Source organism: Primulina tabacum, chromosome 6 (assembly GCF_025594145.1).
Source record: "Primulina tabacum isolate GXHZ01 chromosome 6, ASM2559414v2, whole genome shotgun sequence".
In the NCBI taxonomy this organism is placed as follows: Eukaryota; Viridiplantae; Streptophyta; class Magnoliopsida; order Lamiales; family Gesneriaceae; genus Primulina; species Primulina tabacum.
Window position 1 is genome coordinate 24352628 of NC_134555.1, and position 25794 is coordinate 24378421.

Consider the following 25794-nt stretch of genomic DNA (forward strand, 5'->3'; position numbering starts at 1 on the left):
GCCGTGCCTCCCGGTCAGAGGGTGGGGGTGGATCCATTCCTTCCCACCTGGCCAACACTTGCTCTACTGTGGCGGTAATCAATTGTGTCAGCTCGGCCACATTGAGGCTCCGATTATTGCTTCGATTTCCTTGGTTCTCATTGGCAATATCTTCAGTATTCACCATTTTATCTCTTTTTCTTCAAATTCCTACAGACGACGCCAATTGATGACACAAAAATTTTAACTCGGTTTCGGTCAGGAGAGCGGATTTTCAAATCTTCACAACTGAGTGGGTCATGTCGGGGCCCTATGTAATACACAAATAGATTGAAAGAGAGTTTCCGGCATGACTCCTCCAATTTTAGTCGGTCCGTAGAGCAAAACATAAAATAGATGTAACAATGCTAACTGAACAAGAGAATGTGTCTGAAATGCTAACAAATATGAAAGGATCGGTAAAGAGGTGATAAGTGTTTAGAAGAGGGGGTTGAATAAACACTCACGTATTTTTGTATTCTTTTCGAATGTTGAGTTCAGTTTAGTGACAAACTGATTCTCGGTATCTCGTCAGTCGATAACAATCAGTTTAACTGAGAAAAATAGTTGCGGAAGTAAACTGACTGAGAGATAGAATAGCTAACTGAAAGTAATAACTAAAATGAAAATGCACACGGTTTGTTTCTTGATGTTCGGAGAATAGAATAACTCCTACGTCACCCCTTCTATCACGAAGATAGGATTTCCACTGAAAGACTTTGATCGAATACAAGAGTTTTATTGACCCACTTCAGTTTGGAATTAACACTGCCAAAACTGAAACTCTTAGTACACAAAACTTTTACAGTGCGTGACTGAGATTTAAACACAACTGAACGAATCTAACAACGATTTCAAAGTGCTAGCAAGCTCGTAAATGTAGCCTTGATTGCTACTGATATATTTGATGAGAGTGAGCTTTTGATATACGAATATGAGTTGTTATTTTAGCAGAGTAACATCAAGCTTGAATAGAATGATAGTTCGTATTGTCTTTTCAGCTGCCTTCTTCACCTATTTATAGGCTTCTCTCTCAACGGTAATATTAAATAACGTTTGAATCCATATATCCGTTGATTGCCACGTCATTATTCTCTAACATTCGTACACTGCAATCTCTAAAATGCGGCGTTCCACTACTAGTTGCAGTCTGTTGTACTATTTGTCGGTTGTCATTCTCAACTGGCGATGTGTACAACTGAAAGATTTGCTGAAAGATACTAGCTTGAGTGTTCTCGGCTGAATATATAGGTTTACGACTGATCAGTTGGTTGACTGCTCATTCAGTTGCGTAAATCAGTTGCGATGGTATCAGTTGCCTTTAGTATTAAGCACATTAATCATCAGTTAGGCAAGTGATAGTCGATTTGCGAAGCCTGGTAACTTGATCAGTTAGTCCAATAAATTCGATGCTTAGTTTGTCAAATCACTGAAATTTAGTTTCCAACAATTTCCCCCTTTTTGGTGATTGACAAAACTTGGAATTTAATAAACTGATCAGCTGAAGTAAAGAGAATCCTTGTAGATAAAATAATTTTTCTAGTGTACAGATTCGTACAAAGAAAACAAATAATCTTCAACTAATAATAGTTGTCTCTTCAGTTGAATCTTCTCTTATTCCTTCATCAATCTAGCTGCTTCTCCCTTTTTGTCAAGCACGTCGACTTTGAGAGATAAAATTCTAACATCAGCTGCAATGTCTTTGACGGCAGTCAACACAGTGGTTTGCAGCAAGTCGATTTTCTTTGAAACATATGTCTCCATAGATTCTACTCGCTTGCTGATTAAGTCTTGAGTAAGTGAGAAACTTTCAGCTAAACCTCTGTTCTTTTTAAGCTCGTCGATCACAAAAGATATGGAGGTCACAGCTGTTTGAATAGATTTAAGTTTTTCTGAATTGAATTCACTTGAGGAGTTCAGCTTCAGAGAGTGAGCAAGCTGAGTGCACTGAATCTCCTTGATTTCTTGCATTATCTTTGACATGTTGAGCTTAATGTCCTGAATTTCATCAAGGACTAAGTCCATGTCTGATAATGGATGAGGAGATACAGGTCCAGACGGCCCTGGTTCTTGTTTCTTGGTAGATTGATCAAATTTCACCAAAGTCCGGTCAGAAACCTCTGTTTCAGCATGTGTCAGCTCTGTGATGTCTTGTATGCTGACTTCTTGTTGAATAGAAGGAGAAAAAGAGTGATTTGGATCAGCAGATGGACTGTCTTGCTCATTGATTTGATGATCTGTGGAAGTTTCAGTTGGAGCATCAGTGACAGTTTGGTATGATTGTGGGTCAACTGAAACTTGTTGCGGTTCGGCACCATGCAACTGAGCCTCTTCATTGACAACATTCTCTATGTTTGGTTCAACAGTTGAGTGAATGTGTAGTTCAGGTTGAACATCTTGTTCAGCAGAGATAGGGATATTAGCATCTGAAACTGCTTGATCGGTTGGAAGATCAACTGCGTCAGCTGAAGGCACATTTGTTTGAAATTCTTGGGCTACTGACTGGATGATTTCATCGATATAAGCAAGAGTCAAGTCAGCGTCCGAGTAAGGTTGAGGATCAGCAACAGAAGAAGATGGTGGAACATCCTGAATTGGCTCTACTGTTGTAGCAGCAGCTTGTTTTGGAGATGGCTCTTTGTGCTGAGAAGTCGATTCATCTTCTTCATCTTCGGAAGAGCCTTTATAAATGACCAATTCCTGATCTATTTCCAAAAATTTTATCTGCGATTGCAGAGCAATAAGATCTGTGTGCAATTGAGTGAGCACAGTTCGATCACTATAATAAGTTGGACTTGTGGGAATGTAGTTGCTTTTGAGCTTGTCAATCAGTTGGCCCAACTTTTTGGCTCTTATTTGATCAAAGAAATAATTCTTTCTCTCCAATGCCTGAACAATTGTAGCAACTTTGACCATTTTGAGAACAGTTGCTTCCAATTTGATGAATGTCTCCAGTTTAGACTTCTTTTTCAACTGTTTGGCAAAAGTATGTGTTCTGAAGCTCGTCCAAGCATTATAAATTTTCAGTTTGGATTCAGCAAAGGCGTTGACCTGTTCCCATATAAGGTCAATGTGAGTCTGAATGGCATTTGATGGCCTGGGCTCTTCGATCAATTTGCCCTTGCCTTTCTCATCAGAAAGGATGTGTGGAATGCTCAGTCCAAAGTGAGTATTATCCACTGGCTCCTGAATTTTGGTTCCTTTGGGTCGAGCAGGAGCAAGGATTGTAGGTCAATTGATTTTGATCGAAGGAGCTGAAACTTTTGCTGATTCCTTCTTTTTACCAGCTGTACTGATGACCTTTTTGGATGGATCAGTTGGTAGATGTAACTGATCTTTAGCTGAAACATCAGCTGGAACAGCTTTTAAAGGAATAGCCTGAATAGGCTGTTGAGCGTCGGATTGCTTCAATCTATCAGCTGCGAAAGATGCAAACGTTGCCATTGGTTTGGTTTTTTGAGTCCTTTGTCTCTTTGTAATCAACTGAACAGGTGTTTCCTCAGAATCTGATCCACTGACAATCAGTTTTCTCTTGATTGGTTTCAGTTGAGCCAAAGTTTTTCCCTTCTTTATTGATTTGGGAGCATCCTGCTGCGTCTCAATCTCCTTTTTGATCTTCACAAACTGATCAGGAGAGATGTCCAGTTTAGTTTTTGGCGGCTGAACATTCTTGGCGTGGAAGACTTTGAATTTTGATGATCTCTCTGAATCATCAGCCACTAGTCCTTTGACTTTCATCAAATTGCTTAGCTGTATTGCGAATCCTTTGGATTGCTTGGTGGATTGAAACATATTTTTCAAGATATTGAAAATAAGGTGCTTCCAGTTCAGTCTTCTACCAGCCATAATGACAGTGATGGCTTGAAATTTCTCCAAGGATAGGGCAGCAAATGATCCTGCCTTTGCTAATAGCCCCTTGGCTACAATATCAGCCAGAAACTGAACTTCGTGCTTCAGTTCCTTCTTGGGATTGGAAACTTTGATTTTCCGTCTATCAACAGAGAGAAGAGTTTGCATCTCTTCAATATCAGATGCCTTAACTGCAACAAGGTTGGCCAGCCCATCAGAAGGCAATAAGAACATTTCTCCAAATGATTCTTCAGAAATGATCAATGACTGACCATTGACAGTAGTGATGATGCTTCCATCAGAATTAATATTTCCATTAGAAAAGAAATCCTGAAGTTCCTTCGGGTAGATCTCTTGTGAAGATTGCCCCAAAAATGTCCTCAGCCCAGCTGATTCTAGCTTCAGAAAGATGTTCTTGACATAGGCTTCTCCGGCTGGTAGAACTGATTCAAAATTGATAGCAATAGCATTCAACATGTGAGCGGGAATTTGATTTGCCATTAGAACTAAATAATTTCCTGCAAAAAAGAAATCTTAATTTTCTTTGGCTCTGAAAATTTTAGGTAAGCGTAAGGAAGAAGAACTGAAATGAGCGGGCAAAGTACTTATGTACGTGACTGTTTAAATTCTTGGACACGTGTTAGTCCAGAAAATGTTGATTTAAAAGGACGTGTGTACGGGTGGTAAAATTGTGTGTTGAAAGTACATGGATTAAAAAGATCCACGTCTTAACCTGTCATTTGTTGAAAGATAGCATTTAATGCTTGGATAATCAGTCACGTCACTAAATTTGGAATAAAGAAAATGGTTAATTTGTTAACTTACGTGAGAAGATTAGTGAAATAATCAACTGAACGATCAGTTGTAAAACTGTGTCCTTTCAGTTGAAGATTTACTAACTGCTGTCTTCTTAGTTAACCTTTTAAACCAATATTCCCCCTTAATAAATGCAAATAAAGATTACGAGAATTTGAGCAAGACGAATAAAATAAAATCTTATACTTAGAAGGTTAATCGTCTACCGTAATAACTTTGTCCTTTCAGTTTCCTTGACCCTGGGCAATAAATAAAAATAACTTGGTTAGTTTTACTCATATCAGAAAATAAAAATCAAAAGCTAAAATGACAGGTGCAAGTAGTTCGAATATGCCTGATATGGCCAAGGAGTTTATGGATGCAGCTTTGGAGAAACGAAAGGCTGCTATGGAGGATGAAGTCTTCCATAAAATCCTTCGATACTGGGAGGAGCTACAGGGACTCCAGTTCCTCTATGAGTGCGTAGAGGCTACCACTCCCAGACTGTTGGCGAAAATAAGTAAATATCGACAACGCTTGCACGTTGCTGATACGGTGGACCTCTTCGAAGATGGATATGTCTACCAGCTAATGCTCCAGAAGGAACGAAGGATCCTAGAGCGTATAGCTGACTCAGATAGCTTCCTGAAGACTTCCACCGTAGAGTTAACCTGTTGGTTGACCAAGTGGAGGTCTTTTGTTGAAGAAGAATATTTCGATGTAATCCGTGCTAATTTCTTTCGATGAATAAAATGTTTATCAGTTTATCTTTGTCTTTTATCTTCCTACACGAGTTAGTCTCAACAGTTGATAAATAAATTAATAACTGAACATAATAAATGACAAATAACAAACTGACATCAGTTAGAAAGTAAGAACTGATATATAACACAAGTTAATCGACAACTGGCATATTAGCAATAAAACTGATTAAGATAAATCAATTAATCCAAGTATATTGCGAAAGTGAGAAAACTTAGTCTCAGGCAACTGTTTGGTGAAGATGTCAGCTGCTTGTTGTTTGGTTGAGACATATTCCAGTCTTATGTCCTTCTTCAAGGCATGATCTCTGATGAAGTGATGCCTGACATCTATGTGCTTGGTCCTAGAGTGAAGAACTGGATTGTAGGTGATAGCAATCGTACTTGTGTTGTCATAAAATATGGGCGATTCTTTGGCGATGACTCCATAGTCTCTCAGTTGTTGCTAAATCCAGAGCAGTTGAGCACAACAACTTCCAGCAGCAAGATATTCTGCTTCAGTTGTGGAAGTAGCAATGGATGTCTGCTTCTTGCTGAACCAAGAGATCAGTATGTCTCATAGAAACTGGCATGATCCACTTGTATTTTTTCGATCAAGCTTATACCCTGCATAATCTGCATCTGAATAGCAAACTAGATTGACAGAGGAGTCTTTAGAATACCATAACCTAACATTTTGAGTGCCTTTCAAATATTTTAAAATACGTTTGGCAGCTGAAAAATGTGATTGCTTAGGGTTTGCTTGAAATCTGGCACACATACAGACAGCAAATACAATATCAGGGCGACTAGCAGTTAGGTACAATAATGAACCTATTAAACCTCTGTAAAGTGTCGCCTCGACTGATATTCTCCCTTGATCAGTGTCTAGTTTAACTGATGAACTCATGGGAGTACTTGTAGCTGAACACGATTCCATGCCAAATTTCTTCAGCCACTCTTTTTTGTATTTAGTTTGACTGATAAAAGTTCCTGTCTCCAGTTGCTTCACTTGCAGTCCAAGGAAAAATGTCAGTTCACCCATCATGCTCATTTCAAATTTATCCTGCATCAACTTAGCAAACTTCTCGCATAATTTGGGGTTAGTTGACCCAAATATAATGTCATCAACATAAATTTGAACGAGTAAAACATGATCATTCTTAGAGAATTTGAACAATGTCTTATCAACTGATCCAACAGAAAAATCGTGATCAGTTAGAAATTTTGAAAGAGTTTCATATCAAGCTCTTGGAGCTTGTTTAAGACCATATAAGGCTTTGTTCAAATGGTAGACATGATCAGGAAAAAGGTGATTGATGAAACCTGGAGGTTGTTCAACGTAGACTTCCTCTTGCAACTGACCATTAAAGAAAGCACTCTTTACATCCATCTGGTAGACTTTGAAATCCTTGAATGAAGCATAGGCAAGGAAAATTCTTATAGCTTCCAGTCTTGCAACTGGTGCATATGTTTCATCGTAGTCAATTCCTTCTTCTTGCCTATATCCTTGTGCTACTAGTCTCGCTTTGTTGCGCACTACTGAACCATATTCGTTCAGTTTATTCCTGTACACCCATTTTGTACCTATAACAGTTTTTGAAATTGGTATTGGAACTAGGTTCCAGACATTGTTATGGGTAAACTGATTTAGCTCCTCTTGCATTGCGTTTGTCCAGTTTGGATCAGCAAGAGCTTCATCAGTTTTCTTCGGTTCCAATTGCGATACGAAAGTTGAATGAATAAATAAGTTCAGCATCTGATTTCTAGTTCTCACCGGATCAGATGGGTTACCTATTACCAATTCTGGAGGATGTGATTTCTTCCATCTGTATTCAGCATTTGTTGTATCCATGTCAGCAACTGCTTCAGTTTGCAACTGGGTGTTTTCTTCAGTTTCAGTTGCTTGCTGCATCAGTTGGTAGTTGAATATTCTCAATAGGCTCCAGCAACTGATTATCAGGAACAGCTTCCTGTTCAACTGATTGATCCACAATTTCAGGTTCTGGTGTTTGAAGGATGTTTCTTTCGAATGATGTGATTTTCTTCTTCATGATCATCCTCCAAAATGATATCTGTAAATCTATCCACTAGCTCAACTGGATCAGTTGGCTTGTCAGTAAATACAGTTTCATCAAAAACAATATGTATAGACTCTTCAACATTTAGTGTGCTCTTGTTAAACACTCTATATGCTTTGCTGACTGATGAATATCCCAAAAATATTCCCTCTGCAGATTTAGCATCAAAGACTTTTAAATGATTTTTGCTATTTTCAAGAATAAAATATCTGCAGCCGAATATTTTGAAGTAAGAAACCACACTTTTTCGTCCATGCCAGATCTCATAAGGTGTTTTCTGTTAGAGTAGGTGCCCGTCGAGCCAAGTGTTGGCCGAGTGTTCACAATGAAACTCTATGTATAAGCAATCTTTATTTTAATAATATTTGAAATTATTGTTTTGGCAAATCTTTATCTATATACCCATGCTAGTTGCATAGATAAAGTCCTTGAATATACAAATAGTAGAAAGAATATGAGATGCTCATATGATGAGTATCATGAAACTCATATTTGGAATACTGTATATTCTAAACAGTTCCTATTCGATTCAGCCGCCGCTAAGAAGGATATAGGCCGCTAGAGTTCGAGACTAGTATCTGTGATGTGAGTACCATGTTTCATTGGTAGGGGACATTGTGATGTCCGAGCATGCAGATAGGTGCTCCTAGTAGAGTGCACTGAACAACCCTCCATAAAGGACTTTCCAAGTGGTTCTCACTTATCGAGTGGAAAAGTCCTAGTTTATGGTTGTACACCATTAGTCCTTATGACCCGGGACAACATTGAGACTCTATGTGCTAGAATTACACTTTGACTTGTTTACCGACTCTCATGGGGTCATCAGGAGGCAAGGTTGGGTGTTCTGTCGAAACATATAGGAGTCGATGCATTGTAGTCGGGGATTCACCGCTTACCTTTGGGTATGGATATCCTATGTGTTCTCATGTGTATGTAGGTTGAAATTTCTGATCAGAGTATGGTGGTAATTATGAAAGGGGTTTCATAGATTACACCATCGATGCAACTACGACATGACACATAGTATCGATTCATTGACAACTCTCGATAAACATAAGGTTGTCGAATCGGTCGGGATATATGAGTTGAAGGGACCATACTGTACGCTAACCATAATTGAATGGTTCTTGCAGGCACTATCATTTGATACCTAGGGAATCATGTAAGCGATGCTGCTAGGCGTTTAACATGATTGGTTGGGTACTATCAGACTTGAGTTCTGACGTTCTTGTTATCTAGGAGTTGATAATTAAGAATGAAGCAATTGAGATATGCTCATATAAGGACATGTTTAGTCCGAATCACATGGAGATGTGAACCCACGGCTAGTTGTATCAATGAACCATTGAGTGTCACACAAGTACTAGCTTTCTAGATCCCGTTGAGAAGTAAAAATAGTTCAATGTGTTGAACGGCTTATAAATGAGTTTATAAGCGTTGAGAAAAATAGAAGTATGACTTCTATGAGAGAAATGTAATTTTTAATTTATGAATGTGTTCTTAAATTAAAAATAGGCCAAGTAAATAATGTACTTGAAAATTGTGATTTTCATAAACATTATTATGGACTAAATTAAATTAATTCAAGTGTTGAATTAATAAAACACTAGTGGGCCTAGTAGAGTCCAAATAATTGAATTAATTCAAGTGTTGAATTAATTAAATAACATTGGGCCTTGTAGAGCCCAATTGGAAATAATTATTAAACTAGTGGGCTTGAGTAAAATCAAGTAAGGATTAATTGGGCTCAAATGTGTTTGAGATAATTTAAATTAAAAGTCAATGGGCCCTTTGCAATTGTTACAAGCCCACATGACATTGCATGCTTGGGAGGTGAAAGGTTGGGAATACTTTTTATTAAAAAATTGGCATGGCATGAAAAATGTTGTCTCTACTTTTTCAACACCCAAGAAAAGTCTTCCCCCCTCCCACAGACACACCTTGGCCGAAATTTTGAGGGACTTTCTCTCCAAGTTTTTCCTCTTCTTTTCTTCTTCAAGTGTTGAGGAAATAAAATTCTTCTCTTTGAAAAATCCTCTTAGATTTCTAGTGCAAATTAAGAAGGGATTTACCTAGTTGGTGGTGGGCCTAATTTTGGAGGTTGGAAGCTTGAAGATTTGTCATCCATTCAAGAGCTAAGTTGTTTACAACTTGGTTGGTGACATCATCAATCTCTTGAGATTGATAGGTAATTATTTCTTAATACACCATGAATGTCATTTTGTGTTTATTGTATTTGCTACACATTAAATCAAGGTGGCCGAAAATTTCTTGTAAAAATTCGATTTTTAAACTTCCGTTGCGCTTCCGGTCACCGTAACCGATCCCCTTTCAAGTGGTATCCGAGCTATGATTACGATTTTGTGTAGCAATTACAAGATATTATATTGAGATTGATTTCTAACCGCATGAGACTAATATTTTGCATCGAATCAAGGCCGGTTTCGGGGAATTTCGGGCAGCAAGTTGCTGCCCATTTCGGGCAACTTGGGCTGCCCGAGGGGCTGCCCGAAACGGGCAGCTAGGGCAGCCCAAGGGGCTGCCCGAACAGCCCAATGTTCTTAATAAAAAAAAAAATTTTTTTGGTAAGTTGGCTGGAATCCGGCGACGGAGCTCCGGCGACGTCGATGACGACTAGGGTTTCCAAAAGTGTTTTGGATAATCAAAGTGTCATAGGCCTTGATGTTGTTGGGCCATTAGATGGTTAATATATTTGTGAATTTTAAATGGGCCAAAATGTTTTTGGTGAAAAATGAGTTTTTGGGCCCTCAAGTTTAAAATTACAAAAGTTGCAAATATTTTCTCATGAAATAAATATTTTAAGTTGGACTTTAAATATTTATAGTAAATGGTGATTTACAAGAAATTCGGTTATAAATAAATTAATTTGAAAGTAGACAAAGGTGTTTGTATACTTTGTTAATTTAGTTTATAATCGTGGCGGTTAGTGATTGGATTAAGATATATAATATTGGATCAATTAATTATTGTGATAATTAATTTATGGTGTATGATATTTGATATTATGCATGAAGAATGATCAAAAGCCCAAGCCCAATTTGCTAGGTGTATGCTAGGATATTTTGTATTGAATGATTGTAATAATTATCAAATTTAAAGTGGGCTTGGTTTAAGGCCCGTTCGCACCCCATGAGATGTATCCCTATTTGCCATGGATATTTATTTGTAAATATTATTATAGTGGATGATCAAGATTGGAAGATGGTAGCCATGATGATTATGAAGATCGAAGACATGTAAATATTGGAAGCTAATGTAATAGTTGCATTTGCATCCCATGCATTTCCCTAGGATTGGACCTAGGCCCGTGTTTAGCTCACACGGGCCATTAGTATTGGGGCGATTGATCATCCTTGTTTGTTTACTGTTTATAATATATGCATGATATGTTATAAATAATTAGTGTGTGCGTTATTATTATGATAATAACAAAGTTGCATGAATCCGGCAAACATACGATCAAACATGGCGAGCTTTTAAATAAAATTAATGATGAGACCTTTCAAAATTAAAAACCCTCATTTTGAATAAGATTTAAAATTAATATCAAGCCCGAAAAGGGGAATTATAAATTTGTTTATAATTTCCTTGTCTTCCATCGACAATGTGTGCATGATGAACGCTACCCGTACTCGGGGCTGCTCATATTATTGGGGGGGCCCTGAGTGCCGGAAAGCTGTGACATCCATTGACATGGTGATGTGAACTACGTGGAACTTCCATGATTTCGGCTCATATTATTGGGGGAACTCATGGTGACCATCCATTAAGGTTCAACATCGATGGGTAAGGCTTGACACGTGAAGATGAACGACGTCATATTATTGGGTCCTAATCAAACGTGAGACAAAAGTTTACATAGAGGGTTGCATTGTGATGCAATTGGAAACTACCTTTTAGGAATTATGATTGCCTGATATTATTCGGGATCATAATTCGCTAATTGGACCTTACGTACCTACTGAGGAAAGGAGTTTCCCGTTTTCACTAGAGGGTACTGAAAGATGTCAAAACAGTGGGAGCAAATGTTTATGAAGTAAAAAGTCCAAACTTCATATCTTACTAAATATTTTAAAATAGTCATCAACATTTATCTGTTTTTTCTTTTCAGTACAAATTGACAATGTCTTCGATTCGCAATCCGATATCCGTAATACTCGACACACACATATTAACTGGACCTAATTACCTCACTTGGCTAAGAAACCTAAAAATCGTCTTGAATTCGGAAAGGGTAGCATATACACTGACTGAGTCGCCCCATGTTGAGGCTCCGACTGACTGCACTCCTGAGGAATTGCAGGCTTACAAGGAATGGTGTGACCATGACTTGATAGCCAGGTGTTATATTCTGACTTCTTTGAATGATGAGCTGCAGAGGCGTTTTGAGGATGCAAAGAGTGCTGCTGACATTCATTTGCATCTCAAGGAGCTCTTTGGTGAGCAAACACGACCTCTTAGGCATGCTACCGTCAAGGAGCTGATCACTTTGCGCATGCGAGATGGGGCCTCGGTCCATGAGCATGGCCTGAAGTTGATTGGGCTCGTGGACAAGCTCGTTGGCATGGACCTGATCTTGCCTTCGGAGTTGACCACCGACGTGTTGCTGTTATCATTGCCTAGCTCATTTGATCCTTTTGTGGTGAACTTCAACATGAACAAGATGTAGCCGACCCTTGAGGAGTTGGTGAATATGCTTGTTACGTTTGAATCAACCATCAAGAAAGAGAAGTTGGTTCTTTATGTGGGTTCTTCATCTGGTACGAAGATTGATCCACATGGGAATGGAAAAAAGCGTTCTTTCCAACGTCCCAAGAAGAACGTGCCCTTGATGAGTCAATCTCCGAATCCCGTTGAGGCAGCCAGACTAGTTAAGGCTGACAAGACTGATGATGTATGTCATCACTGCAAGAAGCTTGGACATTGGAGGAGTAACTGCAAGGAATATCTGGCCCAAAAGAGTTCTGGAAACGATATGTTCTATATCGAAGTAAACATTTCAATTAACTCTACTTCTTGGGTATTGGATACCGGATGTGGCTCACATCTCTGTAATGATTTGCAGGTGATGGGAATAAGTAGAAAGCTTAGGTAAGGTGTGACCTTCTTAAGGATGGGCAATGGAGCAAGAGTTGCTGCCAAGGCTGTTGAAGATGTTTACTTATTGTTGAACAATAGTTTTAAGTTAATTTTATGAGATGTTTTGTTTGTACCTAATTTTGTGAAAAACATTGTTTCATTTCTATGCTGATAAAAATGGATATTCTTGTTTATTTTGCAAAGGTATTTGCAACATTTACATGAATGAATGTTTGATTGGTACTGGTGAACTTGAAAACGATCTCTATAACTTAAAATTGAAAGATATCCCATTAAATGTCCATTCAAAGGCAGACACCATATGAGATATGGATGGGTAAGTCACCCAAATATTCTTGTCTTAGAATATGGGGGTGCCCTGCTTATGTGAAGCAGGTAGTGGGAGATAAATTGGATAGTCGATCCATTTTGTGTTACTTTGTGGGATATCCAAAGAATTCGGTTGGATACTACTTCTATCATCCCCGAGAAACAAAGGTGTTTGTTTCTAGGAATGCAATCTTTTTAGAAAAGGAATTTCTATTAGATAGAAAAGGCGAGATGATAGAACTCGAAGAGGTTCGAGAGACACCCACAATTGTAGAACCCACACCCGAAGAGCCAAGAGAGGAGATACAAGCTCCTAGAAGATCCGAGAGAGTCTCGAGACCACCTATGAGGTATGGTCTGCTTCTTGAAGAGGACCATGATGAGCCTAACCTTGAATGTGATCCAAGGACCTTCAAGGAAGCGTTATCTGATGCCGATTAATCCAAATGGCTTGAAGCTATGGAATCTGAGATGAATTCCATGCATTCGAACCAAGTGTGGAATCTTGTGGATCCACCTGAGGGAATTGTTCCCATAGAGTGTAAATGGATTTACAGAGGAAACTTGGGGCGGATAAGAAGGTATTGACCTTCAAGACGCGATTGGTGGCAAAAGGATATACCCAAAGACAAGGAGTTGACTTTGAAGAAACCTTTTCTCCAGTTGCAATGTTCAAGTCCATAAGGATATTGCTAGCCATAGCTGCATGGTATGACTATGAGATATGGCAGATGGATGTCAAGACAGCCTTTCTTAATGGGGATATTAAGGAAGAGATTTACATGTCTCAAACCTGAAGGGTTTACATATATCGGAAGTGAGCATATGGTATGCAAACTTCAAAGATCTATTTATGGTCTAAAGCAGGCATCTAGGAGTTGGAACCTCAGATTCGATAGTACAATCAAAGAGTTTGGTTTTACTAAGAATCCTGAGGAACCCTGTGTGTATGAGAAGCTCAGTGGGAGTGTTGTGACATTCCCGGTGTTGTATGTTGATGACATTCTAATCATTGGAAATGATGTAGGAATGTTGCAATCAACTAAGATATGGTTGGCAAGTAAGTTCTCGATACAGGACTTGGGTGAAGCATCTTTTGTATTGGGAATACAGATCTATAGAGATAGATCAAGAAGATTGCTTGGTCTCACCCAATCCACATACATTGATACCATCGTGAAGCCGTTCTCGATGGATGAGTCCAAGAGAGGGCATCTACCAATGTGTCATGGCGTGTCCCTATCCAAGTCTATGTCTCCCAAGACTGATGCAGAGATAGCGGCAATGACAAGCATTCCTTATGCATCTGCGATTGGTAGCATCTTGTATGGGATGATATCTACACGTCCTGACGTGGCTTTCGCACTAAGTGTAGTGAGTAGATATCAATCGAACCCTGGTCTTCCACACTGGAAAGCTGTGAAAGACATCCTCAAGTAGTTGAGAAGGACCAATAAATTGTTCTTGGTCTATGGGGTGGAGAACTGAAATTGGAAGGCTATACCGACTCTAGCTTCCAAAGCGATATCGATGACTCGAAGTCAACCTCTGGGTTTGTATTCATGCTCAATGGTGCTGCTGTCTCTTGGAAGAGTTCCAAGCAAGACAATACTGCGGATTCCAGCATAGAGGCCGAATACATTGCTGCATCAGATGCAGCAAGGGAGGCGGTTTGGATAAGGAATTTCGTCTAAGAGTTGGACGTCATTCCTAATTGAGTTGCTCCTCTCCCGGTGTTGTGTGACAACACGGGAGCATTAGCTCAAGCAAAGGAGCCGAGGTCTCATCAGAAGTCCACATGTATTGAGAAAGTACCACATCCTCTGAGAGATTGTGAAAAGAGGAGAAGTGTCGATTGACATAGTCGGCTCCGCAGATAATGTTGCTGATCCACTAGCTAAGCCTTTACCTGGACCATTATTCGAGATGCATCGCGAATCAATGGGTTTGAAGCATATGGGTAGTTGGTTCTAGTGCAAGTGGGAGATTGTTAGAGTAGGTGCCCGTCGAGCCAAGTGTTGGCCGAGTGTTCACAATAAAACTCTATGTATAAGCAATCTTTATTTTAATAATATTTGAAATTATTGTTTTGGCAAATCTTTATCTATAGACCCATGCTAGTTGCATAATAAAGCTCTTGAATATACAAATAGTAGAAAGAATATGAGATGCTCATATGATGAGTAACATGAAACTCATATTTGGAATACTGTATATTCTAAACAGTTCCTAGTCGATTCAGCCGTCGCTAAGAAGGATATAGGCCGCTAGAGTTCGAGACTAGTATGTGCGATGTGAGTACCATGTTTCATTGGTAGGGGACATTGTGATGTCCGAGCATGCAGATAGGTGCTCCTGGTAGAGTGCACTGAACAACCCTCCATAAAGGACTTTCCAAGTGGTTCTCACTTATCGAGTGGAAAAAGTCCCAGTTTATGGTTGTACACCGTTAGTCCTTATGACCCGGGACAACATTGAGACTTTATGTGCTAGAATTACACTTTGACTTGTTTACCGACCCTCATGGGGTCATCAGGTGGCAAGGTTGGGTGTTCTGTCGAAACATATAGGATTCGATGCATTGTAGTCGGGGATTCACCGCTTACCTTCGGGTATGGATATCCTATGTGTTCTCATGTGTATGTAGGTTGAAATCTCTGATCAGAGTATGGTGGTAATTATGAAAGGGGTTTCATAGATTACACCATCGATGCAACTACGACATGACACATAGTATCGATTCATTGACAACTCTCGATAAACCAATGGTTGTCGAATCGGTCGGGATATATGAGTTGAAGGGACAGTACTGTACGCTAACCATAATTGAATGGTTCTTGCAGGCACTATCATTTGATACCTAGGGAATCATGTAAGCGATGCTGCTAGGTATTTAACATGATTGGTTGGGTACTATCAGACTTGAGTTCTGACGTTCTTGTTATCAAGGAGTTGAAAATTAAGAATGAAGCAATTGAGGTATGCTCATATAAGGACATGTTTAGTCCGAATCACATGGAGATGTGAACCCACGGCTAGTTGTATCAATGAACCGTTGAGGGCCACACAAGTACTAGCTTTCTAGATCCCTTTGAGAAGTAAAAATAGTTCAATGTGTTGAACGGCTTATAAATGAGTTTATAAGCGTTGAGAAAAATAGAAGTATGACTTCTATGAGAGAAATGTAATTTTTAATTTAATGTGTTCCTAAATTAAAAATAGGCCAAGTAAATAATGTATTTGAAAATTGTGATTTTCATAAACATTATTATGGACTAAATTAAATTAATTCAAGTGTTGAATTAATAAAACACTAGTGGGCCTAGTAGAGTCCAAATAATTAAATTAATTCAAGTGTTGAATTAATTAAATAACATTGGGTCCTTGTAGAGCCCAATTAGAAATAATTATTAAACTAGTGGGCTTGAGTAAAATCAAGTAAGGATTAATTGGGCTCAAATGTGTTTGAGACAATTTAAATTAAAAGTCCATGGGCCCTTTGTAATTGTTACAAGCCCACATGACATTGTATGTTTGGGAGGTGAAAGGTTGGGGAATACTTTTTATTAAAAAATTGGCATGGCATGAAAAATGTTGTCTCTACTTTTTCAACACCAAGAAAAGTCTTCCCCCCTCCCACACACACACCTTGGCCGAAATTTTGAGGGATTTTCTCTCCAAGTTTTTCCTGTTCTTTTCTTCTTCAAGTGTTGAGGAAAGAAAATTCTTCTCTTTGAAAAATCCTCTTAGTTTTTTAGTGCAAATTAAGAGGGGATTTACCTAGTTGGTGGTGGGCCTAATTTTGGAGGTTGGAAGCTTGAAGATTTGTCATCCATTCAAGAGCTAAGTTGTTTACAACTTGGTTGGTGCCATCATCAATATCTTGAGATTGATAGGTAACTATTTCTTAACACACTATGAATGTCATTTTGTGTTTATTGTATTTGCTACACATTAAATCAAGGTGGCCGAAAATTTCTTGTAACTGATCCCCTTTCAAGTGGTATCCGAGCTATGGTTACGATTTTGTGTAGCAATTACAAGATATTATATTGAGATTGATTTCTAACCGCATGAGACTAATATTTTGCATCGAATCAAGGCCGGTATCGGGGAATTTTGGGCAGCTAGGGCTGCCCGAAATGGGCAGCTAGGGCAGCCCCTTGGGCTGCCCGAACAGCCCCATGTTTTTAATTAAAAAAAATTTTTTTTTGGTAAGTTGGCCGGAATCCAGCGACGGAGCTTCCTGCGAAGGCGATGACGACTAGGGTTTCCAAAAGTGTTTTGGATAATCAAAGTGTCATGGGCCTTGATGTTGTTGGGCCATTAGATGGTTAACATATTTGTGAATTTTAAATGGGCCAAAATGTTTTTGGTGAAAAATGAGTTTTTGGGCCCTTAATTTAAAATTACAAAAGTTGCAAATATTTTCTCATTAAATAAATATTTTAATCTCTTATGCCACAACCATTTTGGGCAAACCAGTGACAAGATCGTGATTACTCAAATATGCAATGGATTTAAAGTTCAGGTGGTTTAATCTCTTATGCCACAACCAGTTTTTAGAATATTTTGAAGCAATAAAACATACTGGTGCATAAGGTTGATCATTCCAACTAACTTTGTAAGTGTTTCCACACCGTTTTCCAGTTAGGATGACCTCATCAGTTGAGTCTTTGACTAAACACGAATGTTTGTCAAACTGAACTGAGAATCCATTATCGCATAACTGACTAATGCTAATCAGATTATACTTGAGATTCTCAACTAATAAAACATCATTAATGAAAAAGTTACCATGGATAAGCTCACCCTTACCCACAGTTTTACCTTTGGAATTATCTCCAAAACTGATAGTTTGGTCCGGTGTACTTGATCAGTTGAGATAACAAGTTTGCATCTCCCGTCATGTGTCGTGAGCATCCATTATCCAAATACCATATTTATTCCTTGCTTGTACCTGTTACCTGCAATCACACACAAGATACAATTTTGGTACCCTTAGTTATTTGGGTCCTACATTGATTAGTCCTTTAGGAATCAAGACTTGGATCAGTCTAACTGACTGTCCAGTTGCTGTATTCCAGATGGTCTTTCTCGATTTGTGTGTGGTAGGTGTGTAGTGTGCAGATGAGACAACATGTGATTTAGCTTTGTTCAACTGATTGTTCAGCCGATATCTTTTCTGAACTGGCTTGTTGTTATAATAATTGGAGTAGCCATTTGAATAGTTCCTGCTGAATTTTTTTGACGACTGACTGCGTGAGTCAGTAAAAATCTTTGGGCTATAACCAATACTATATCTTCTAGCCTTGTTCGTACTTTCAGTAGGCTGTTCAATCAGTTTATTTGGCTCATGTTGTTCTTGTACCATAACTGATTTGACAAAGTGATTGTATTTCCCTTTGACCATATTCAGTTTTGGTTGAGTATCATTGGAAGGCATTTCATCATGGTTACTGAACCCTAAACAATTTTTATCAGTAACTGATTTCTGAGAATTCTGTATATCAGTTAATGCAGCAGATGATTTGTTCCAAGCCTGAATAAGCTCAGTTTGCTTTGAATTTTCAAGCATCAACTTCTGAATCATTGATTGATTCCTGCTTCTTTCAGCATTGAGCTCAGCAATCTCCCTTCTTAGACTCAACTCATCAACTGATTCATCAGTTTTAGTTTTATTATCTATGGGATCAGTTTGCTTTGCTCTGGCCTTTTCTAAAGATAAGGCAAGCTTTTGGTTCTCATTAACCATGTCATGAAGAGTTAAAATAAGTTCTTCTCTAGTGAAATCAGTTGAGGTGAAGTCAAATACCTGTTGACTGCTTGACTCCACTTCTGTATCACCAGCCATTAGACACTTCACTTCCTCTTCACCATCACTAGAACTGCATGAGGTTTCTGGCTCTGACTTTTCGCTGTCAGTTTATGCCCATTTAGATTTACTCTCTTCAGCTAAGAGTACCTCATGCTTCTTTCCTGAAATATTTCTTATCATCCTTGGGTCTCCTTTTGTGCTCATATGACTTCTTCTTTCTTCAGTCGAGCCTTGACTGTCCTTCTTGGATTTGGTACAGTCAGCAATGAAGTGACCAGGTTTGCCACAGTTGTAGCAAGCATTTGATTCCTCTTTAAAATTGTTTCTCTGATAATGCTTCTGGTAGTTCCCTTGATTCTTCCTCATGAACCTTCCAAATTTCTTGATTAACAATGAAATAGCATCATTGCTCAGTTGATCAGCAACCTTCTCGACTGAACCAGTTGGATCTGTTCTTACAGCAGCTAAGGCAGTTGTGGCTGCTGGAGTAGATGGTTCTCCTTCTCGAGTTTGCAGCTCAAACTCATAGACCTTCAGATCAGCAAATAGATCATGAAGCTCAACCTTGTTTAGATCCTTGGATTCCCTCATTGCCATGGTCTTTACGTCCCACTCCTTTGGAAGACCTCTAATCACTTTTAAGACAACTTCTTTGTTGGTATACACTTTTCCAAGTGCATTAAGTTCATTGATGATACAGCTAACTCTTTCATCATACTCATGCATCGATTCTACAGCTTTCATCTTTATGTTGTCAAACTTCTGAACAGCAACAAAAAGTTTATTCTCTTTGGTTTGTTCATTTCCTTCACAAAGCCGGATAAGCTTTTCTCAAATCTCTTTAGCTGTCTTACACATTTTGATCCTGCTGAAAGTTATTTTATCCAGCGTTTTGTACAGTATATCCTTTGCCACATTATCCAAATTTGCTTTTCTTTTGTCCTCGGCAGTCCATTCATCTCTGGGCTTTCCAATTCTGTGAGGTGCCACATCGGTGATTGCAACTGCTGTGTTGGCTTTCAGAATCTTCATTGGCCCGTCAGTGATTACGTACCACATATCATCGTCTTGTGCAGCTAAGTGAGCCTGAATCCTGATTTTTCAATCATCGAAGTCTTCTCTGGAAAACATTGGAATCTTGTTGAAGGATGCCATGATAATTAGTTTGAGTAGAAATATTCTGAGACGAAATACAATTGCTCTGATACCACTTGAAAGGATCGGTTAAGAGGTGATAAGTGTTTAGAAGGGGGGTTAAATAAATACCCACGTATTTTTGTATTCTTTTCGAATGTTGAGTTCAGTTTAGTGACAAGCTGATTCTCGGTATCTCGTCAGTCGATAACAATCAGTTTAACTGAGAAAAACAGTTGTGGAAGTAAACTGACTGAGAGATAGAATAGCTAACTGAAAGTAATAAATGAAATGAAAATGCACACGGTTTGTTTCTGGATGTTCGGAGAATAGAATAACTCCTACGTCACACCTTCTATCACGAAGATAGGATTTCCACTAAAAGACTTTGATCGAATACAAGAGTTGTATTGACCCACTTCAGTTTGGACTTAACACTGCCAAAACTGAAACTCTTAGTACACAAAAACTTTTACAGTGCGTGACTGAGATTTAAACACAACTGAACAAATCCAACAACGATTTCAAAGTGCTGGCAAGCTCGTAAATGTAGCCTTGATTGCTACTGATATATCTGATGAGAGTGAGCTTTTGATATACGAATATGAGTTGTGATTTTAGCAGAGTAACAGCAAGCTTGAATAGAATGATAGTTCGTATTGTCTTGTCAGCTGCCTTCTTCGCCTATTTGTAGGCTTCCATCTCAACGGTAATATTAAATAACGTTTGAATCCATATATCCATTGATTGCCACATCATTATTCTCTGACATTCGTACACTGCAATCTCTGAAATGCGACGTTCCACTACTAGTTGCAGTCTGTTGTACTATTTGTCGGTTGTCGTTTTCAACTGGCGACGTGTACAACTGACAGATTTGCTGAAAATACTAGCTTGAGTGTTCTCGGCTGAATATATAGGTTTACGACTAATCAGTTCGTTGACTGCTCATTCCGTTGCGTAAATCAGTTGCGATGGTATCAGTTGCCTTTAATATTAAGCATATTAATCATCAGTTAGGCAAGTGATAGTCGATTTGCGAAGCCTGGTAACTTGATCAGTTAGTACAATAAATTCGATGCTTAGTTTGTTAAATCACTGAAATTTAGTTTCCAACAAAATACCTGGTATTTATAAATGCAGAATGTGTTAGTTACGTTATAGGAGCAGAGTCTTTGTTGACATAGAACTATACCAGATATAGGAAACCTCAACTGACATGACTTTTTAACCATGGCGTATAGGATTCCTGATGGCAGCTATGACTCTTTCTTTTATTTATGATAATATTTGATTGAATCTCGTATTTATCGAGACATCTTGTTTATCGACGAGAAAGTCTTCACATTCCCTAGCCGCATTAGGGCCCGGACTTCCCGACCACCTGTCAAACTCCTCTCAAAAACCATTCTTACTTCAAAAAGTCACGAAAATCTTTATTTGACGTTTGTGGTTTTATGATTTTTACTGCACTTTTGGGAATTTTGAGTAAAATAAATTCATGAAAATCTTTAAAGTAACGTAAGATCATCATAGTGCGGAAAATCTAGCAATACATAGATCCTCGGGTTAGTGCACTATCCGCCCAGCCAGTTCAGTCATTCAAGCCTCATGTCGCAACATTAAAACCCTCACCTGCATCATTCATACCTAGTAAGTCTATTGACTCAGCAAGCCTTAACCATAGTAACAAATAATACGTATACATCTATATGCAACAACAAAAATACTTTTAATAAAATAATTTTATCACGACATGCATAAACTTAAACATTTTCTTTCGTCATAAACTTTTTCTTTAATCATATACATATACATATACGTTTCCCCTTAGATGAATTCAAATCGTTAATTGTGACTTTCGTACCAGTTATTGGTCCATTGATCAATCTTACGTATTACCATGGTGCTATGCGGCAGGGATATCAACAACACTCTCACCCGTCAACTGAGCCTTAACCTTACATGTCATTGTGTCATTTCGTATTCGTATTCATGTTTGTATTAGTCACAATCAAATCATCTCTTTCAAAACATTTTATCACATCCATCACTTATAAAAATTCATGTATATAACATTTTCTTGAACCAAGCATGCAACTTATTCTTTAATATTTTACAATTTTCATCAGAAAATTCCCTAACCTTTCAAAATAACATATTAACATTCGTTACAGCATTCAGGACACTGCCAGGGCTCCTAACATTTTTCAGGTGTAAAATGACCATTTTTTACCTGAAACCCTAACTTTCCCATTTTACTCTTGGACCTTAAAACAACGACTCGAATCCATCCAAACTTACCATAACATCTTCAAATACACCCATAAACATTTCTTAGTCGTAAACTTAAGCCATAGACTAAATTTTATAATTCGTTTTAAAACTTGAACCGAAGTCCCGATGTAAACCCGAATCAACTCGAAACATAACCAAACTTTAACCATAGCTTAACCACACCTAACCATACCCTATGCTACCCAAAACAAGCCATTTAGAACCCATAAAAAAGCTAGAAAACTACTAAATTTTCTACCCATGTCTGAACCAAATCCTAGCTTTGCCCAATTGCAAGTTCTTCGATCCTAGGCTCTAACCGACAGGACCAGACCCTAACTGAAGGAACGAGTGTTCTAGTGCCTTTTAAGGTATTTCAAACACTATATTCTCCAATGAGCTGCAATAACTAGTGTTCTAAGAATGTTAACATCGATGAATTAAATCGAGTTTGGTTTGAAACCAAACGGAAGAAACTCGAAGTAATTCTTCGTGAAGAAGACTGTTATATTAGAAAACATTTTATCTCATGTAAACTGAATAACCGAAAAAGGGTAGATTAATTTTTGTATTCATCAGTTCAGTTATGGTGACAATTGAACTGACGGATACTCTAATTGATCCAAACAGTTTGAAAACATTAGTTAATCAGTTAAATACATAAGATATGTTTATGGATGTTCGGAGACTTCAACTGCTCCTACGTCACCCCTTCTACCGCCTTGGGTAGGATCCATTAGAAGACTTTGATTTATACAACATATAATGGCCCGAAAATTCGTGTTTGAAAATTTGCGGAAAAATTAAAAATTTTCTTTTTAAAATAATTAAAATGCCTCTTTCACAAAATAAATTGATAAATCAAGTTTAATGTTTAAAAATAAGCAGCGGAAGAAATTATTGCTCACAAAATAACAAGTAAAGTAATCCAACAACTGATAAAAATGTTTGAGCATAAAAATGGCAAGTGCTGTAAATGAGGTCCTCGGGTTCCACTACTGCCGACCCAAGCTAGCTCACTGGTCCCCGCCCTCGGCCCCGACATCATCAGTACCTACAACAATCAAGTCTAGTGAGTCTAAAGACTCATCATGCATATATCGTAAATAACGAGTAAATAATATAATAAAGTTGCATGGGAGTAAAAATAATATGTCATGAGGCATAACGTAAAATATCGTGTCCTGATTAATTATAATACGTTCATAACTGAACTAAAATCATAGTGAAAATATTTGCTCCATGAAGCCCTGTAATGAAATAGCATGTAATAATTTTTTGGTGAGATTATGGTCTACGCAAGTGGCCCCTGCACTGAACTGAACTGAACTGAACTGACTGGTAACTGGCGATCGGGTGAAATAATGAACGTCTGATCAGACTAATGCCACAGTATACTGGGTGGAACTGAACTGACCGGTAACTGGCGACCGGATAATACAATGATCCAATGATAGTGAAATGGCCACAAGCAATATCACATAAATCTCAAAAATGAATATTTTATATTTTTATGCACGTAATATAATTAAATGGCATGATGAAATATCATGTATTATTTTACCACATGGATTGGATAGTTCCCAGGCTCGCTACGACCTAAATGTATCACGAAAATATGCAAATGATTTTCTTGACCAAACTTTGTAATTGAATCCAAAAACGAGACAATTACGTCCAACGAATTCGTATTTAATCATGACTCCGTGCCAACCCGAACCAACACCGAACCATCATTTAGTCATGATTAAAATACACCTAAAATGATGAAATAATGCTCCAAAAATGATGCAATTCGAAATTTTGGTGAATGGAGGCCAAAACATGAAACGCTCTTTCGAGAGTCAATTTGGCACATCGCACCGTAATTTCTCGTACGACCTCTAAAGTGATCTGAATAACAAACGGCCAAAAACATGTCCTTCTAACTTGATGAGGCACCGTCCAGTCCAAGGCCATAGGCTAAAAGCCAACCAAGAACTCGAACGAGCCACTGAACCGAAGCAGCAAATCGCTGTCAAGAAATTCCAGCAACCGCACTTGTGCTTACATTGCTTCGTTTGCGAGACTATTGGCCATTGGGGCTTGAACCACCGGCCAGAGCCTCTTCCCAACATCTTAAGGGGTGGCTTGAACCATGGCTAAGGGTCCTAGGCCAACCACAATCCAATCCAACACCTAGGACAACACCAAGCTCCAACCGAGAACAAAAAAATCTGTACGGTGATGTTTCTGAAATTTTGTTTTGTTGCTGTCATGCATCATACCAGTGGCCATAACGTTGACCATGGCTTGATATAGACATCATGGAGTATGGTGTGAACCAGGGTTAAGGGCCAGAGGCCAACCAAGGTCCACTCCAAACCACCAAAACCGAAAAGGCATGTGCAGAATTTTAAAGGGGTCGAAGGGGCTGTTCTTGCGTTTTGATTTAAAAACCGATGCAACCATGGACCAAGCCTTGAAAGGCCAACTTGGTCACGTCTTAGACATGCCAAGGAGGTGTCCCAACCATGGCTATAGCCCCTAGGGCAGCCAAGACCAGATACATCCTCCTTTGACAGCAAGAATCAGAATCGAAACTCAAAGTGACACTAAGGATGAGTTGCTGTAAATTCTGAATTTCAGCATGCATAGGGCTTGAACCAATGGACAAATGTGTTCCTAACATGTCCTAGTACATGCCTAGGGGCAGCCTTGGGAGCCCAGGATCGAGCCATACCCTGCAGCGACAGAAACAACCAAAAACGTGAGATCACAAGGAAAAACCGAAAATCTGCACCTTGGTTTCGAAAATATTTTGTCATGTATTTCGGTTTTCCCTTCAAATTTGTGTAGATGCGATGTTTTAAAAATAATAATATGACTTGATTGAAGAGTCAATAAAATTATAAACATGCTTGGTTCTTTTCTGTTTCGAAGAAAACAAAAGAAACGCAACGACTCGGCGCGGAGGAGACGAAGTGATCTACCTTCCTTCCTTCTACTCGATTTCTCTCTTGTTTTTCCCCTAGCACCTCTCGATTTTTTTTCTCTCAAAATGGCTCTGAAATCGGTGATGAGGAAGGGGGAATGGTGGTTAGGAGAGTGACGGGGAAGGGGTTGCAATATAAAAGGGATGGCAAGACCAAGTCTTGCTCTCCTTTTTGAATTTTGAAATGGCTTAAACCTCCTTTTATCTTAAATTAAGTTATTAGCTAGCTAAAATAAACTCTGGGAATGATTTCTTAATCTTAAATTTTATCCCAAAACTCCAACTCCAGTCCGGCATCACTGAATTAACTGAAAAGATAAAAATTAAACTCTTGCATAAAATAATTAGATTTAAAGGAAAGAATAAATATTCATGCAATAATAATAAAAATCATTTTACTTTAAAATACTAGAATTATGCATGGCTTATACGTAGTCTAATTTACGGGTTCTACAACTCTCCCCCCCTTAAAAGAAATTTCGTCCTCGAAAATAGAACTCACCGAATAACTCAGGATAACGATTCCTCATCTCTGGCTCAGACTCCCATGTAGCTTCCTCCTCTGAATGGTTGAGCCATTTGACTTTCACTCGCTTAACTAGCTTGTTCCGAAGCTTCTTCTCCTATCTGTCTAAGATATGCACTGGTCTCTCCTCATAAGACAGGTTCGGAGTAAGC